Below are 16896 nucleotides of genomic sequence, written 5' to 3' on the forward strand. Positions count from 1 at the left end.
TTTTTTTTTTTTTGAGACAAGAGGACCAATATAAGGAATAGGCTCTTTCATAAGCACTAGTTAGTGAACAGGGAACTTTGTAAGTGAAAAGTTGAATAAAAACCCAGGATAACACTATGAGAATTCAGTGTATTGAATTATAAGTGTGGGAATTTTCTATTCAAAGCGTGATTTGTGGCCTAGCACCATCTGGTTCATCTGGCAACTTGTTAGGAATGCAGACCTATAGGCCGCATCCTACACCTACTTTCAGAATTTGCATTTTTATAAGATCTCCATGCAGTTCATATGCTCATTAACATTTGAGAAATGTTTTCATACTCGATCATTATAGATTTATTCTGATCTGAATATTTTGCAACTGCATGGAGCATGCCATGCTAGCCAGAGTAGAAACACATAAAGGAACACACACCATAGAGGCTCTGGATTCCATATCCAGGCATAGGAAATACACACTTAGGAAGATTGCTGGGAGGTATGAAAGCTGAGTGGTCTCCCAAATAATCCCCAGTAGTAAATTTTTAAGATCTTAATAAATTTAAATTTTTTTTCTTTTAGTATACAATCATTATTAAAATTAAAGTGATACTGATGTTCTTTATCACAGGATAGGTAGGACAGTTTACATGTGTGTGACTGAATAAATATGCTTCTGTGCATCTAATCTTAAAGAGTGAACCAAATTGTAAGATCCTTCATAGGAGCAACCACAGCCTACGATTCATTGCATCTGTGTCAGCATAGAGCCCAGTGCCTGTCCCATTAAGGCTTGAATGAAAGAGCTGAGCAGAACACATAATAAGGGGCAGCATGAGAAACCACAGACCTGGTACTGGGAGGCTACAGTGAAGCAAGGGGACTTTAATAGTTGTCTATTTTTTTCCAGGCACGAGTGAGTACTGATAACCCTACTCTTCACAGAGTTCTTTGGGGGAGCTACAAGAAAGCTGTGAAGGTGTGACATAGCTGTTGATTTGGTTAGCAATTGTAAAAACATTCAATGTAATTGTTGTACCACAGTTACTGACAGGTTTTTCTTCTTCTCTATTCCCAAGTGAACTCTTCCATGCCACCCTGGACAATCCCTGTATGCTTTGGCACCAGTCTTTGGCATTCACTGTTGTTTCAGAAAGTAATATCCTCCTCAGAATCAGATTGAGAAACCCAAGGGGCCTCCTGGGCAATTTGTCTTGAATTCAAATAGATGTTAAGGTTTCTCAAGGGAGAGCTGGCAGGTAGATTTTTATGTGGCTAGACTAGCTTAAGGGCCAGATGCTAATGGGGAGAGAGTAAGAGTAATTAGATGAAGGCAAACCTTCCTAGTTATCAAGTCCTCAATTAACCCCTTCCATTTGGTGGGAGAAAGAAGGTGTGCAAGCTTACTAATACCATCATCCAGAAAAATTCAGTATGTATTAAAGTTTTACATTAAATATAGTTGGATTCTTATTGTTCACATCTAGGTGCACTATAGGAAAAGTAGTAAAATGTTTAACTTGGTTGACTGTGTGGCGTAAGGAGTCAGATTCTGATTTTAGACACATTCTAGGTTGGACACATCTGTCTTCTACTCAAGCCAGCACTTGTGTGCATGAGAATCACCCGGGGAGAGTGTTAAAATGCAGACTCCTTGGCCCAGTTTTAGAGCTAAAACAGTGTATAGAGTTTAACTTTTGATGGAGAACTCTTGTTATTCTGATGTGGAGAAAGACTACCTAACCTGAATCAATTGCTACAAAATAGCAAAGCTGTCAGCCAATTCTTTAGAAATCAGGTGTTTTTTTTTAAATTTTATATTTAATTACAGTTGACATTCAATATAATTTTATATTAGGTTCAGATACACAACCAGTGGTTCTCAACCTTCCTAATGCTGCGACCCTTTAATACAGTTCCTCATGTTGTGGTGATCCCCAACCATAAAATTATTTTCATTGCTACTTCATAACTGTAATTTTGCTACTGTTATGAATCGTAATGTAAATATCTGATATGCAGAATGTATTTTCAGGGGTCGCGACCCACAGGTTGAGAACCGCTGGATCACTAGACAATCATACAATTTACAATGTGACCCCCTGATATTTCAAATACCCACTATCACTGTACTTAGATATTACATTATTGGCTGTATTCCCTTTGTTGTACTTCACATCCTCATGACTATTGTGTAGCTATCAATTTGTAGTTCTTAATCCCTTCACCTTTTCACCCCGGCCCCCAACTCCTCCTCTGTCAACCACAAAATAAACTAACAAACAAAACAAAAACAGACTCATGGATACAGAAAACAAATAAAAGGTGGGCTGCCTTTGAAAGGCTTCTCTGTCTCTCTATGATTTTATTTCTAGCCTACCCCTGGAGTGGACAACAGAGACAACACTTAAATATTCAGTCTGTTGATGAGTATTTGAAAACAATTATCTGGAAAGGGCGCTCATATGTCCCCATTGCCCAAGACAGTCCCGATTTATGCTATCTGTCCCAGCAATGCTCTATCATTCTCAAAAGGCCTAAGCTTGAACAATGTGTTACATGATTACCCTAATCCTGTATTAACCACTACAAGTGAGAGGTGTGGAGAAACGCCTTTGTATCTAAATAATTCTATTTTCTCCTTTTCAAAGTGTTTCTTAAATAAAGATCATAAATGTCATCCAAAAAGCACTTCTTTTCCAAAATGAAGTGATTATATAATTTTAAAAGGGTTAGCCTCTCCAAAATGTATCCTCAATAATAACATTTCCTCTTGCCCTTTGTGTAGGGGTGGGAGGAGGATTTAGGAAAACTATCTAATGTCAACAACTAAGATAAAAATCTAATGTCAATAAAATGTCAAAACATAAATCTAAAAATAATTTAATTTAAAATAAATGAAACCATCATTTATATAATTCCATTAGGTTTTTCTGTCAGACCTTAATTCAAAATGTATAAATTATTAACCACATTACATTGTATTCAGTTCTTCATTTTTCACTAATAGGTGGCTGCCTAAATTTCTACAGTTGCTATAATTTTTCTTGAGAATTTATAGAATTTTAATATTAGATTACATGAAAAAATACTTACTAGGTTTTTGGGTTTTTTTTCAACCTTACGTTTTTACTCACCCAGTTCAACTACTGAAAATCAATTTGTTAAGAGTGTATAAGCAGCTAAAGAAGCCAGATACTCTGCTGCAGCTGGTGCAAACGCAATGTTCTGCAAATTGGAAATCTCTTACAGGATCTTCAGCTTCCCCACTTCAAAATAAACATGGGAGCACACTTGCACTACAAATGTGTAGTCTTTCTTAGAAATGTAGGGGCCTGCCATTATATGATTGCTGCGATTCCAATTTTACTAATTTCTAGCAAGCCTTATTCCAGCCTTCAGGAATTTCCTATTTGTCTTTCTGTCTCTCTGCCTGCCTACTTGCCTACTTACCCATTTATTTGCAATCCACCACCAAACTCACTTACCAGGGTTCTTAAATATGTCTACCCTCTGTGACACAAGCCCTTCTGCCCTGATTCCTTCACTCCTCCAGCTCTTAACATAATGTCTCATCTTAACCGAATGCCTAAATCTGACCATTACTCCTCTATTCTCAGGAAATAGGACAGGACGGTACAGCATTCCCTCAGATGCAACTAGATAGGTTGGACACACTATTTGCCAAGATCAGGTACTGAAACATCATCATACAGAAGGTGACACTGAAAGACAACCGCCGGAATCTGGTATGTACAGCTGCGGTTTCAGAGTCAGAGGTGGGTGATTTCAACCACAGAATCATCAATAGAACGGAGATCAAAACAAGGCGAGATCAGCTGAGAATATGATTTTTCTGGAAATGAAAATGAATTCTGAGGATGGAAGGAGAGACTAGTTCACTCCCCTTCTCTAGCACCTCAGTCCCAGTCATTTCCAACATCAACATCAAAGACTTCTATCATCCGGCTTTCAGATTTCTCATCAACCTCCTCTTGCTGCACACAGAGATATCCCATGACCCATATTCAGTCTCCAATTATATTCAAGGATTTCTGAGATCTGCCTCCTGTTAGGGAGGACAGTAAAATTTACTTGTTAATCCTCACCTGAGGATATTTTTCCATTGACTTTTAGAGAGAGTGGAAAGGAGGGAGGTGAAGACAGTGAGAAACAGAGGAGAGAGAGAGAGATCGAGAGAGAGAGAGGGAATCTATGTGAGAGAGGCACATCAATTGGTTGCCTCCTGCATAGGTCCCGACTAGGATCTGGGTTTGAACTTGCAACCAGGTACATGCCCTTTAGTAGGGAACCAAACTTGAGACCTTTTGTTGTGCAGGCCAACACTTTAACTGCTGATCTACACCCGACAGGGCAAAACTTACTTGATTTGACTACATCACCAGTTTCTTGGACCAAAGGCCAAACTTAATTTCATGAGGGAAAATGCAGTCATTACCTTCAAGTTTGGATTTTAATTAATTCCCCTAATTTTTTGGATTAAAATGATCAATCCACTCTCTGGAAGCTTAAATTCAATGGTGATTGTTTGGATTATAAATATTATATACTAAAGGCCCGGTGCACAAAATTTGTGCACTTGGGGTGGGGGGAGTCCCTCAGCTACACTGTGCCCTCTCACAGTCTGGGAGCCCTCAGGGGATGTCCGACATCGGCTTAGGCCCGGGACATCCTTAGTGCTGCCACGGAGGCAGGAGAGGCTCCCACCACTGCCACTGAGCTCGCCAGCCATGAACTCAGCTTCTGTGGGAGTGCACTGAGTGTCTGCGTTGAGCGTCTGCCCCCTGGTGGTCAGTGCACGTCATAGTGACTGGTCGTTCCACCGTTCGGTCCATTTGCATATTAGCCTTTTATTATTATATACTAGTAGCCCAGTGCACGGAATTCATGCACATTAAAAGGGAATTAATTGCCCTAACCAGTTTGTCTCAGTGGATAGGGCATCGGCCTGCAGACTCAAGGGTCCCAGGTTCGATTCCGATCAAGGGCATGTACCTTGGTTGCGGGCACATCCCCAGTGGGGAGTGTGCAGGAGGCAGCTGATCGATGTTTCTCTCTCATCGATGTTTCTAACTCTCTATCCCTCTCCCTTCCTCTCTGTAAAAAAACAATAAAATATATTTTAAAAAAAAATGTTCATCTGTGAGATTCCGGTTACTGCCACAGTGCCTATCTCCCTCAGCTCTTACACCCACCTCCCAGGGCAGCTGTGAACATTTACTGTATCTGTGAACAAGCCTGGCCCCACCCGTCTCCTAAATCTATTATCTCACTAGGTTCTACCTGGTCCGCACGTGCACATCTTCCCCCTAAGCCAGTGGTTCTCAACCTTGGCTGCACATTAGAATCACCTGGGAATCTTTTTAAAATCCTGATTTCTGGGCCTCAATCTCCGGAAATTCTGTTTCTTTGTTATGGGGTGGGGCCACAACATTAGTAACAAAGAAACAGAATTTCCGGAGGATGAAGCCCAGAAATCAGGATTTTAAAAAGATTCCCAGGTGATTCTAATGTGCAGCCAAGGTTGAGAACCACTGGCTTAGGGGGAAGATGTGCACGTGCGGACCAGGTAGAACCTAGTGAGATAATAGATTTAGGAGACGGGTGGGGCCAGGCTTGTTCACAGATACAGTAAATGTTCACAGCTGCCCTGGGAGGTGGGTGTAAGAGCTGAGGGAGATAGGCACTGTGGCAGTAACCGGAATCTCACAGATGAACATTTTTTTTTAAAATATATTTTATTGTTTTTTTACAGAGAGCCATTTACTATTGAGATTTCTCAATAGCATGATGATTGCACCCACTTTCAATTTTAATTTATGACACGGCATTCCTGAAGGAGTAAGACTATTAAGAAATTCTATGGGAAAATTTTTCTTTTCAGCATCATCTGTGGGATCAATGGAATCATCATTCAAATATGTGTGAAAATCTCCATCGAGTATATCCAAATTTTCTTCATTTAATTTTTGAACATGCTCATTTTTTGGACAAAGAATTGCATGTTTAGATATATTTTTAATATTATCTATAGCAGTGGTTCTCAACCTTAGCTGCACATTAGAATCACCTGGGAATCTTTTTAAAATCCTGATTCCTGGGCCTCATCCTCTGGAAATTGTTTCTTTGTTATGGTGTGGGGCTACAACATTAGTAACAAAGAAACAGAATTAAACTTTATTGTGGGGAGCCATTACAGTGTTTTGGACAGGTTCAAGCCTTGGACTGATGAGAGGGCACAGTCCTCTCATTGCCACGTGCAAGTCCCAGCTTGGAGGGCAGGGCCCTCCCAGCACAATTATAGCCAACAGCTGTAGTTGTCAGCTTGAACCTATGGTCTGAACACATGGCCCCAGGTGCCTGAGTGATGTAGGCCTGATAGAGTTCAGGTGCATGTAGTTGAGTAGGATTGAAACCCAGGAGAATGTTGTAAACATCTTGGTCATGCCCTTACTTTGACTCGTAGCATCTGCTATAAAATAAAGGCATGGCTGTGGGCTTGGTCGCTGTCTCTCAGAGAAGCAGAGTCCCACCGAGACCCGGCTTTCATTCTCTTGTCTGTCTTTTCTAAGCCTTTCAGCTGCCCCACTCAGGTTCACCCTTGGCTGTGCTGGCGTGGCACACTTTATAAAGATATGCCTCCACACTCCCAGGGCGGGTTCCTGCCTCAAACCCCGCCCTTACAGGAAACAGCTCTGGGAAACAGCTCGGGGGGGGGCTCAGCCGTTGCCAAGACAACCCCTGCAGGACTGACTTCCTTCCTTCCGCTTGGTCACTGCGGTTCTGGTCGTGATGAACAGCACCCAGGGTTTTTATATAAGTAGATATTTGTGGAAATTCCAGATTTTGTGAAAACCTATACAGCCTTTTCTATGGGTAATTTTTAAAAATATATGACTGGATTCCAGGTTTTACCAAGTGTTGGTTAAAAAAATAAGATAAAATTCTGCTCAGACTCATCCTGTGATTGAAGCTCCAGAGAAACACAGATGGAAAACCAAGGATCATAAAAGGGCCTATCAAACACCCATGAGAAATGGGCAAACTTATCTATGTAATATCCCTATCATAGTTTTAGATCACTGGTTCCTTGACAGGAGATGTGCCCAATGTAAAGAACCAACATTCAATCAAATACCACAAAAACAAATCAAAATAACAACTGGGAGGGTCACACCATTCTTACGCAGAAATTTTCTAATATTTTAGCTGAAACTTGTTTGAATTGGAAGAATGAATAATGTCTCAAACTCATTAATGGTTCATGAAAAACTTTCAGTTGGCACTAAAAGGAATTTTCAGGAAAGTATGAATTGTGCAATTGATCATTCTACACAAACTACTTAATTCTGTTAATAATGTTCATGAGAAACTGTCTACGAGACAATAAGTGTGTGCTTATATAAATGGTAGATCTGGACTACCAAACAATTTGTGTGTGATCTCAAATCTGTGATCTTCTGTACCACATGCAACCTTCAAATCTACTCCTAAAGGAGTTCTTCTGTGATTTTAAATAGGATATATTTATAAAGAAAATTTAGAGCAACTTAGTACGTACCTAAAAAACACAGCTTCAGTGGGAGGTGTTTCAACTTGAAACTTTACAAGGTGTCTGTGGAAGGTAAGAATGAGAGAAGAAAGACATAAACAAAAGGGCACTTAAGCAATATAATTTGTTCTTGATAAAACTAGCAGAAAAAATGTTATTGGTCAAATGATCTGACACTCATGAATGTATAAACTAAAGAGCATTTTTTATACTTCCAGATGTTAAATAGAATATGTCTGCATATGCGTATAAAACTTTTCTGCCTATATTTGGCAAGTGTGACTAATTATATTAACATATTTCTGGCAATAGAAATGGATTCTTTTTAAAAATATTTTTTATTGATTTCAGAGAGGAAGAAAGAGGGAGAGAAACATCAATGATGAGAATCATTGATCAGCTGCCTCCTGCACGCCCCCTACTGGGGATCAAGCCTGCAACCTGGGAATGTGCCCTTGACTGAAATCGAACCTGGGACCCTTCAGTCTGCAGGCCAATGCTCTATCCATTGAGCCAAACTGGCTAGGGCTAGAAAGGGCTTTTAAGTGAGAATTAGAATCTTCAGGTTGATGCCCAGGTTCATTTTTTCACATGGCCTATTCAATTTTATGTCATTGCACTTTTAAGTCTATATGGTATGAAACATTTTAGTGATAACATTATTTCCAGTGAACTTTAGATTTTAACCTTATACTGATAATAAAATATTTTGGCATCACCACTATAAAGGATCATAAAAAATAATTCACTAGTAGTAATAGATGTGCACAGTACTGGTGCAGTATTAGAGAGATATTTATATTTATTATTTCATTTAATCTTTGTGATTCATCTATCTATCTATCACACAGATTAACATAAAACAAAAATTGAGCCTTGGAGAAACCTCTGAGTTACTCAAACTCATAGAACTGGAATCAGTCAGATAAGGGACTTATTCTTAGTATCTAGATACCTTATTAAGCACTGTATGAACTTTCATTTGTTTATTTTGGGACCTGTTGATGCTTTGGAATCTAAAGAGAGTAATACTAATAGGTATGTTTACCGGCACCTAACATAAAGGACAACAGCAACAACAACAATAAAATGAATACATAGTAGTAATGTAAAACTAAGGAAAAGTATAAAAGATAAATTAGTATAGAAGTATCAGAGGTTTTACTATGATGTAAGTATATACACAGATAATTTATTTTAAATATACTAGTTGAATTTAGAGCAACAATGAGTCAAAATATTCTAATTCAGGCAAACCTCAGTGTTCATGGCTACTAAGCATGTTTTCAAGATAACATGTGTTCAAAATAACATGTTCAGTGATACTTGAACACTGTGATCTCCTGTATTGTATTTAAATTTGAACTCCACTTTTTTTTTTTTGTATTATCCATGAATATTTAATAATGATCTTTCTTTCAGTCCCCAGCATGGACAATATAACATTTTAAATACTTTATCCAAAGTGTACAGACATATCTACAGGAAGTGAACTCCACTTTTATAGAGGTTGTTCCGGGTTTGTTTTTTTTTTTTTCTGTGATTTTAAACAGAATATAATTACAGGCAACATCCAAATAATTTTGCAAGTTTTTGTGAGTGGACAAAGTTATGAAATAATACATCCAGAGCAGCTCTGTCCAATAGGACTTTCTGCAATTCTGGAGACATTCTATATTTACACTGCCTATATAGGGCTACTGAGCACTTGAAATGTGGCTCATGAAACTGAGGAATTGGTTTTTAAATCGTATTTAATTCAACCAATTTAAATTGGAATGGCCACATACGTCCAGTGGACGCTATATTGGAGAGTGCAAGTCTAGAGGCTGTCACTCATTGAGTGGCCAGAGGACCGGCGACACCACCATCACAAGGGAGCTTGCTATAAACCCGGGAATCAGGGCACTCTGAATCAGAACACACGTGAACAGATTCTTCAGTTGATTCAAATGCTCTTTTTAAAGTTTGAGAAGGAGTTATGTAATGGTATTGTCTATGCTGCACCATTTCAAAATTTAATAGAGAAAGCACAAATGTAAATCTCGATATTGCTTTTCTGGGTAAAGAGTCTGTGACTCTATCTACTGAAAACCAACTATTTCTACAAACATTGCAAAGCTAGGCAATGAGTGGATTTCCAAATATCCAGATGTTTGGCATTATGCTTCCAAAACATACAGCCCCACCCCCACCCCTTCATATGAAAATTTGCCTCCAGATGTCTGGCATCATGGAGGTGCCAGTATGTCCTTCAGAGCTCCTCGTGGCTAATTTACTCACTTTACACTAGTGAATTTCCATGATGTTCTGTAAAGAAAAACAAGTGCTGTTTTTCCAAAATGTTTTCTGTCATAAGAGGCAATTAAACTCGTTAAGGGAGGTGGCCACTGAAGTGTAGTGTTGTGCCCTCTGCTTTTGCCGTTTCCTACACACAAACCAGAAACCTCAACTCCCCAGAGAAGGAGAATTAACACCATCCAAAATGGAAAACAGATTATCTCTAGCTAAGCCACCGCATCTTTCTTTTAATGCTTTAGTTTGGGAGTCATTTAAATATAGGCAGCTTTAAAGTAGAATTGTAATATATTATCTCCAGCAGTCCACTGTTGAGCAAATAACATTTTTATGCCCCTTATTAATCTGTTAATAAAGATTGTTTATTGGGTTAGTTTATTTTGACTTTGGGAGGCATGGAAAACCGAACCTGCTTCTAACAGGGTGGAAATGAGCAAGGAAGTTTCCAATAGAGGAAGTTGGAAGGGCAGTGGCACGCAGGTGAAGGGGAAGCATCCTGGGCACATTAGAGAAGGATGAAGGTGGGTTAGCTCATTGGGAGGCATCGCAGCGTGGAGATTGGTTCATTATATGTGTGTAGTCTCAGGCTCAGGTGCTCAAAAGAGTTGCCTGTAAGTCCTTCTATTTTTTGTGGGTCAGCTTCCCTCATTCTCCACAGGTATAAATTCACTGCTTTAGCTCTTTTCAAGCTCCCTGCCCCAAGACCAGTGCTATGCTAACAGATAATTTAGCAGTTAGGTGAGAATTCTTTTAAATTCCTGCCCTCCAACTGCATATGTCTCGCATAAAATCCTATCTTACTCTCCTTTTCTGCCATTTCAGTGGGAAGGCATTTCATTTTCTGTCCCAGAGGAATCTTTCCACCTATGTTCAAGATAATACACTCTCCACATCCTCAAGTAACTTAATATATGAACTAATCCCTCTTTCTTCCAATACTTAAGTGTAATCTTCAGTAACTTGTTCCCTTTTATATATAAAGAAGTACATATATCTAACATTAAAACTATCTATGAAGAAACAAAACCTCTCTTGAAGTTAAACAATAGGCACATTTTCTCTTCTGTATCTTATTTATTTTTTAAATATATTTTTATTGATTCAGAGATGGAAAGGAGAATGAAAGATAGAAACATCAATGATGAGAGAGAATCATTGATTGGCTGCCTCCTGCACGCCCCACACTGGGGATCAGGCCCACAACCCAGGCATGTGTCCTGGACCAGAACTGAACCCGGGACCCTTCAGTCCGCAGAGCGATGCTCTATCCACTGAGCCAAACCAGCTAGGGCTCTCCTGTATTTTAGAACCAAACAAATGAAAGTGTTTCCTATTCTTACAGCCCTTTCAAACCACTGCAATTTGATTTTCTCTAACCATTTTCTTTAAAACTTTCCCAACATAGTTCCAGTAATCTATCGCTAAATGCTGTGTGTGTGTGTGTGTGTGTGTGTGTGTGTGTGTGTGTGTTTTACTTTCTATCTTAGCTTAACCTGTCTGTACTATTTCATCCCGATTCATTACCCTTTCCTTATGGATACTTTCCCATGAGGTCCCAATGACTAGTCTTTTATTTTACTTCTGTTTCTTTGCTTCCTACTCAGTCTTTACATAGCCTCCTTGTTCTCAGTTCTTAGCCTCTTCTTCATTCTCTTTACATTTCTTCTCTTTGTCCACAATTTCACATACAGCAGTTACAGTGATAAGTAATCTTTCTCCAATCTCTTCTTTTCTGAGATCAGCCCAGTATATTCAATAAACTATAGGGTATTTCTACCTCATTTTCACAACCAATGCCTTTAAAATCAGCATATTCAAAGCAGAGCATTTCCCTGCTAAAGATTCTAGAAGTTCATTCAATAGATTCTCAATTTTAATAAATAAGAACATTTATCTTATTCTGAAAATAAGGAAACCTCTTCAATATCTGCTTCTCCTTTACCTCTCATATTAGAGAATTGTTCTACTTATAGACTATCTCCTGAATGTCTCAGGGGTTTTCTCTGATCCTATACTTTGTCAGTTGGCTTCTGACCTTGGTCAAGCCTTAATAACCTCTTATCACTGATTATTGCAGAAGCTGGTTAACTGGACTCAAGGTCCCAGTACATTTACCTTTCCCATCCGAGTAATCATTCTTAAGTATAAAAAGGCATTCCACATCCCTACTAAAAAATTCCTCAGTGTCTCCATTTCTTGATGAAATCCAAACTTCTTAGCATGACACACATGGCCTTAGTGTAATACACATACTCCTGTACCTTATTCTAGCTTGCCCATCCTAGGTAATCTACATCTAGTTCTCCTGCAGGTGCTATGCTCTCTGACACCTGTGGCTATGTGACCCTTTTCTCTTAGTCCACTAAAGAGGAGGATGGTAATTAGGAAATTAATTGTCATCAAATTCTTGTTTATCCTTTAGGCTTAAAAAAGTACCATCTCACTCTAGCCTGTTTTCTCAGTGGTTAGAGCCTCAGCCTGAGTGCTGAAGAGTTGCAGGCTCAATTCTGGTCAAGGGTACATACCTTGGTTGCAGAACTTTGCACATGGTGTTTCCTGTTCTATAACACTCACCCCCCAGTTTTTGCCCTTTGAGTGATTTTATATCTTTCAAGTATCATTTAATAGTACTTCATTGTCAGACCTTCCCTGACCACTGTATTATCAAACACCCTATTTTATTAACTTAAAAATCATTTTATTGTAATAAAAACAGCTATCATAAGATCAGTTAAGGATGTAACACAGTATTGTCATCTTCAGAGCCCAATGTTGTACAGTAGATCTCTAGAACTTATTCATCCACCATAACTGAAATATGATACCCATTGACTAGCAACTCTCTACTTCCCCCTGGCCTCTAGCAACCACAATTCTACTCCGTTTCTACATGTTTGACTATTTCAGATACCTCATATCATGAAATAATGCAGGATTTGTCCTTTGGCTGGCTTATTTCACTTTGCATAAAGTCCTCAAGTTTTATTCATGTTGCTGCATATGGCAGGATTTCCTTATTTTTCAACAGTGTGGAAGTCCCTCCAAAAATTAAAACTGGGACAACTATATATTCCAGCAATACCACTTCTAGGTATTTAACCAAAATAATTTAAATCAGAATCCCAAAGAGATATTAGCACTTGCACATACATTGTAGCATTATTGACAATAGCCAAGATGTGAAAACAATCTAACTATCCACTGATGGATGAATGGATAAAGAAAATATGGTATATACATACAATGGAATATTATTCAACCCTATTTATTTTTATCATAATTATTTTTTGTCTGTTCATATTTTTAGTGTCAACTTCTCTAACTAAATTGAATTTTCATGAGGGCAGGTACGATGGTGCTTTGTTCATAAAGGTATAACTAGCATCTCACACGTAGTAGGCATTCAAATACTTATTGACTGGGTAAACTAAAGGCTTCTATTTTAGAGACAAGAAACACAAGCTGAGTTCACAACCACTAAAGAAAACCATGGCATAAATCATAAAATGTTGTGATGCCTAATCACTCCCCTATAGGCATAAAAAAAAGGTGTTTACATAATAGTGACCATTTCAACATACCTTATGCTCACACAAGCCTGTATTTTCTATAATGAACATGATGTAGTAATGAAGCCTTTGCAATTATTTTCTATGCCAAACTTATCAGGTGGCTGATTTGAAAATAAAGTCTTTATTATTTCTCACATCTTTTTTAGTTTTAATAGTAAAAATTGACATATCTGTCATGATGGGTTGCTTTCTTTTTCACATTATAATATCAGGGAAGGGGCAATTAATCATTGGCTATGAAGAAAGAACAAAAACCATAAGTTTTTTCTAGATTCTTTAATAAAGGAGAAAAAAAAACTAAATCAGTTTTAAAATTTAGTGTCAGATAATGGCATATGTCATCTTGTGCATGCCTAAGAAAGCACCTTAGCTAAGAACTGTAAGAAGTAAATAACTAAACAGGCAGCAGAAAATCGAAGGGTAACGAAGTATTCACCACATAAAACAATTTTTGGTAGCTTTCTAACTAATATACAATTTATATTCATATGTATTTCTGCCTCTTTTGCCTTACGCAGAAGATGTATTGAATATGTTTCTACTGAATAAGTTATTTTTCATTTCTAGTGAAGCCTGGTCTTGTCTTCTCTCCTCTCTCTCTCTCTCTCTCTCTCTCTCTCTCTCTCTCTCTCATCTTGAACATTCCAGGCACCTAAGATTTCTTAAACCAGTATACAGAACCCCTACATTATCCCTTACTATCAAATTTACCATAAAAAGCTCATAGCTTATTTCCATTTTTAGATTAGATTCCTGTTAGAAGTAGAATGATTCTGAATATTAAATGTAGTTTTGCGAGCATGCATTGATACAAAAACAAAGTCATGTTGTTTCAAAGACCTTTTAAACTCTGATTGTTTTCTGCCTGATCTGTTTTGCAACTCTTATCTATCCACTAAACAACAAACTTCTGGAAATTAATGTGGAAATTCTATGTGAACTAACTATATATTATATAATATATCATAAAACATATATTATATATGCACACACATATACAGATATACATATCAAGGTAAAATTAACAATAATGAATGAAATAATAATAAATGGTAAATTTAAAAAGTGTCGATGTTTATATCTCAATGTAAGTGTTCATTTCCTTTGCTGATGCTAATCTAACAATGCTGATTTTTAATTTGATTGGAAAAGCATATTATAAATTATCCCAAATGAATATGGAATTTTAGGGTGTAACTGCTTTTCTAATTACTTTATAATAATTAATTTTAGAAAATAAAGTTCATTAAAAGCCTAATATGATACAAATAACCACATTGGACCAAATCAAATTACCCATCTTCAGTATTGTGACTAATGTTAACTAATATCACAGCATGAGTACCATGGTACATACTCTATTGATATTAAAATAGTAAAACCTTACGTAGGAAACATTGTCTTTTGTAAGACATATCAAGATTGTATGGGTTGCAAGTAAACCAAAAAGTACTGACTAAAATGTGCCTGAGATTTATAGCAGCTTATTAGATCACATAATCTAGTCAAGTAGAGTTGGGTTCAATGAAATCACCAGGTCATATACTCCTTTCAGTTTTTCCATGCAGTGTCATTCTCAAAATTGATGTGGCAGCAAGATGGGTAATAATACCTCTAGATCTATATTATCTCAGGTTCAAATCAAGCCAGGAAGGAAGGAAGGAAGGAAGGAAGGAAGGAAGGAAGGAAGGAAGGAAGGAAGGAAGGAAGAAAATATGTCTGTTTTCCAACAGTCAAATCAAAGCCACTAGTATTGAATCTATTTTATTTTCTACTATCAGCCTTCCTGCCATAAACTACATAACTGGACAAAAATATAACATAATTATTCACAGGGCTTTATTAGGTGCACTACAGGTTTATGATTTCTTCAAGAAGGTTTTTTGCATGGCATAGAAGATAGGAGAACCAATAGAGCACATCTGTATCAATGAGATGAGAAGACAGAGAAACACAAACTATAACAGAGAATAAAATGGAAATTCTAAAGTTTCATACTATACTAGTGATATTAAAATTATCACTGGATCAGCTTAACATCAAGTTTCACTGCAGAATAAAAAGAAGGTACAGGTAAATACCAGAAAAAAGAGACTATCCAAACTTAAGAAGAGAAAAATAAAAAGGCCGAAAAAACTTAGCAATGTAGCTTAGCTTAAAAATCCATGTAATTAAGTACTGGAAATAAAGCAAAAAAAGAGTTAGAAAAAAATATATTTAAAGAAATAGTGGTTGAAAATATTCTGAATTTGATAAAAACTATAAACATACAACCCCCAAAACCTTAATGAATGCAATAGGAACAATCACAAAGAATAGTACACCAATGATTTGCATAATAATGTTTTTGAAAATTAATGAAAAATTTTAAAAATCCTAAGAGCAAAAAGAATAACAGACACATCATTTACAGGGGAACAACAATAAGATAACCAAAGACTTTTCATCCGACACAATGCAAACTAGATGATCACAAAAATGTGAACATGCGCCTCACAACAAAAAAATGTACTTTTCTAAATATTTAAACTCAACAAAAAAGAATAGCACTTCAAATAAGAATATTTATCTAGACAAACTGAAGAAATGTGTCACTGGCAGATGAGCACAATAAGAAATGCTAAAAGTAGGAATTCAGACAAAGAGAAATAATACCAGATGAAAGCTCAGGACAACACAAAGTGGAAAGCATAAATATATGGCTAAGTTGAAAAATACTTTTTCCCTCTAGTTTTTAAGTTATTTCAAAGCTAATTGATTATTGAGAGCAAAAATAACACTGTCCTGTGAGGTTTATAAATATATCAAGGAGGAAAATGTATAATGACAGAAAAAAAGATGGGAGGAAAGAAAGGGAAAGATATGTTAAAAAGACAAAAATGTGAACATGCACCTCACAAAAGATGTATATTAAAACCACAATATGATTTTATGATACTTGCACTAGAATGGCTAAAACATAAAAGAATTAAAACACCTAATGTTGGTGAGGATGGAGAGTATCACATGACACAAGCTCTTTGGAAATATCTCTGGATTTTTGTCTCAAGGTAAATCATACACCTCTCCTGGCAATTCCACTACTACATGTCTGCCCAAGATAAAGGAAAACATGTGTCCCCAGAAAGACTGTGAGGAATGCTGAGGCTAGTAACTTTATTTACCAAGGCTTTTCAAAACAAGAAACAACACAAATGTCCCTCAACAGAAGAAACAATATCCTATATAATAAAGAGGTGATATGCAAATTGACCATCAAGCTCTCACACAAGGTGGCTGCCCCCATGTGGTCCAAGATGGCCACCACAAGATGGCCAGCAGGGGAGGGCAGTTGTGGGCAATCAGGCTGGCAGGGGAGGGCAGTTGGGGGGGGGACCAGGCCTGCAGGGAAGGGCAGGAGGGGGGGACCAGGCCTGCAGGGGAGGGCAGTTAGGGGTGACTAGGCCAGCAGGGGAGGACAGTTGGGGACAACCA

The 16896-nt window shown here is 37.6% G+C and overlaps 1 long non-coding RNA gene across 1 annotated transcript in view; it reads right to left on the bottom strand.

The window, feature by feature from the left end:
* LOC106724939 overlaps positions 1-9430 on the bottom strand; it is a 10255-nt gene extending 825 nt beyond the window's left edge. The window contains exons 1-2 of the long non-coding RNA XR_001360764.1: positions 9421-9430; positions 3460-3462 (exon numbers count right to left, since the gene is read on the bottom strand). This is a non-coding gene — a long non-coding RNA (uncharacterized LOC106724939). The remainder of the gene's footprint in view (positions 1-3459; positions 3463-9420) is intronic.
* Positions 9431-16896: the final 7466 nt, after the last annotated feature.

The sequence above is a fragment of the Myotis brandtii genome, unplaced genomic scaffold (genome assembly GCF_000412655.1).
Source record: "Myotis brandtii unplaced genomic scaffold, ASM41265v1 scaffold125, whole genome shotgun sequence".
Taxonomy (NCBI): domain Eukaryota; kingdom Metazoa; phylum Chordata; class Mammalia; order Chiroptera; family Vespertilionidae; genus Myotis; species Myotis brandtii.